Below are 2500 nucleotides of genomic sequence, written 5' to 3' on the forward strand. Positions count from 1 at the left end.
GCTTATGACTCGCGCTTACTGGGAATTCCTCGTTCATGGGGAATAATTGCAAGCCCCAATCCCTAGCACGAAGGAGGTTCAGCGGGTTACCCGGGCCTTTCGGCCAGGGAAGACACGCTGATTCCTTCAGTGTAGCGCGCGTGCGGCCCAGAACATCTAAGGGCATCACAGACCTGTTATTGCTCAATCTCGTGCGGCTAGAAGCCGCCGGTCCCTCTAAGAAGATTTATTTGTACGCCGGTAGTAAAAACCGCCCGACCGAGGCCGGGGGCCTTCGAGATACCGGAAGGTACGCCTATTTAGCAGGCTAGAGTCTCGTTCGTTATCGGAATTAACCAGACAAATCGCTCCACCAACTAAGAACGGCCATGCACCACCACCCACCGAATCAAGAAAGAGCTCTCAATCTGTCAATCCTTCCGGTGTCCGGGCCTGGTGAGGTTTCCCGTGTTGAGTCAAATTAAGCCGCAGGCTCCACTCCTGGTGGTGCCCTTTCGTCAATTCCTTTAAGTTTCAGCTTTGCAACCATACTTCCCCCGGAACCCAAAAGCTTTGGTTTCCTGGAAGCTGCCCGCCGAGTCATCGGAGGAACTTCGGCGGATCGCTAGCTGGCATCGTTTATGGTTAGAACTAGGGCGGTATCTGATCGCCTTCGAACCTCTAACTTTCGTTCTTGATTAAAGAAAACATTTTTGGCAAATGCTTTCGCTTCTGTCCGTCTTGCGACGATCCAAGAATTTCACCTCTAACGTCGCAATACGAATGCCCCCATCTGTCCCTATTAATCATTACCTCGGGGTTCCGAAAACCAACAAAATAGAACCGAGGTCCTATTCCATTATTCCATGCACACAGTATTCAGGCGAAAATAGCCTGCTTTAAGGGAGCTTTCCAGTGTGACAGCCCGAAAAATCGCTGTTTTTCGCGATTTTTTTTTTCAAAGAAAAAATAATCTAATCGGTCTGGTTTTTTTTGTATATTAATTGGGTATTGAAGAATACAAAACAATTTTTTAAAGATCGATTTATTTATTAATTAATATCTATAAAAATGATGAAACAATTGTTGCAGAAAATGCACTTGGATGTGGTGTCCACGTTGGGGGTCACAATTTTGATCTGAAACAAAAAACACAAAAAGATTATTGATCGGTATATAATTGGCTTTCGTGCTATGGAGGCTTTTTTCTTTTTTTTTTTTTTTGCAAAAATGGCGCCGTTTTGAACAAAAAGTATCGATTTTAGCATTTTTTTTGGCAGTTTTTTTTACAAAAAAATAGGAAGATGTCAAAAAAACAAAAAAAGCTTTCATAGCACGATAAACGATGACGTTAAGTATATTGTGTAAAAAATTCAACTCGATAGCTTTAAAACTCTGCCCTCCAAGTTGGACACCGTTTTGAAAAATGCTGTTTCGAGAAAAACGCGTTCAAAGTTTCAAGTGAGGAAATTTTAGGTAAATCGTTTACTTACGGTCAATCAGCGATGCCAGGTCCATACAATATCCCTTCTGCTTCTTCGAAAAGATCGTGCTCAATGGATTGTTCAGTCCGACGAGCTGTCCTCGCCTCTTTGCTATCCAGGGACGCCCGGCGGTTTGCTTGGGTGATGCGCGCATTCTTGTACTTAGCGGTGAAATCTGCGGCGCTCGGCCCTATTGTGCATCCCATCGTCTCCAAAATTTTTAAAATTGGGTCGTAACCTTCATTGAAGATGCACACAGCACATTGCGTCGCGATTTCTACTATCTGCTTGCCGCAGAATACGTGCTTTGGGGCTAGTTGCCATACACAGTGATTGAAGCTCTCGTTATTGTTTTGAGTGTTCGCGCCCGTACACCGCTTTTTTTTTGAAAATCGAGTGCGACAAAAAAATAAGTCGCGCGACTAATTTACGGCTAATTAACGGCAAATTATGCAAAAGTCCGAATTCACATTTTCGACAATTGGCGAACCAAGTTCATGTACGTGCAGGTAGGAACGAGACAATAGAAATGACGGTCGCACGGGCAGACGGCCGACGCGGCAGCTGTAGCGCTCCGTTACCTTCTTCCAAGAAATGCTGTACAGTAACCGAAATAATCTGAATTTCGGCATGAAAATTTCAGGGAATATTCGGAAGAGTGTATACTATTCGATAAAGCAAAAAAAAAAAAATCGATTTTTTGAAAATTTCACACTGGAAAGCTCCCTTAAGCACTCTAATTTGTTCAAAGTAAACGTACCGGCCCACCTCGACACTCAGTGAAGAGCACCGCGATGGGATATTAGTTGGGCCGCCCCGGAGGGCTAAGCCCACCGGTAGGACGTCCCACAATCATGCCAGTTAGACACCGCGAGCGGTGAACCGACAGCGTGGGACACAGATTCAACTACGAGCTTTTTAACCGCAACAACTTTAATATACGCTATTGGAGCTGGAATTACCGCGGCTGCTGGCACCAGACTTGCCCTCCAATGGATCCTCGTTAAAGGATTTAAAGTGTACTCATTCCGATTACG

General features: G+C 44.8%; 1 pseudogene; it reads right to left on the reverse strand.

The window, feature by feature from the left end:
* The window catches only part of LOC124294293, a 3225-nt pseudogene that overhangs the window by 200 nt on the left and 525 nt on the right, over positions 1 to 2500 (reverse strand).

Source organism: Neodiprion lecontei, chromosome 4 (genome assembly GCF_021901455.1).
Source record: "Neodiprion lecontei isolate iyNeoLeco1 chromosome 4, iyNeoLeco1.1, whole genome shotgun sequence".
Classification (NCBI taxonomy): Eukaryota; Metazoa; Arthropoda; class Insecta; order Hymenoptera; family Diprionidae; genus Neodiprion; species Neodiprion lecontei.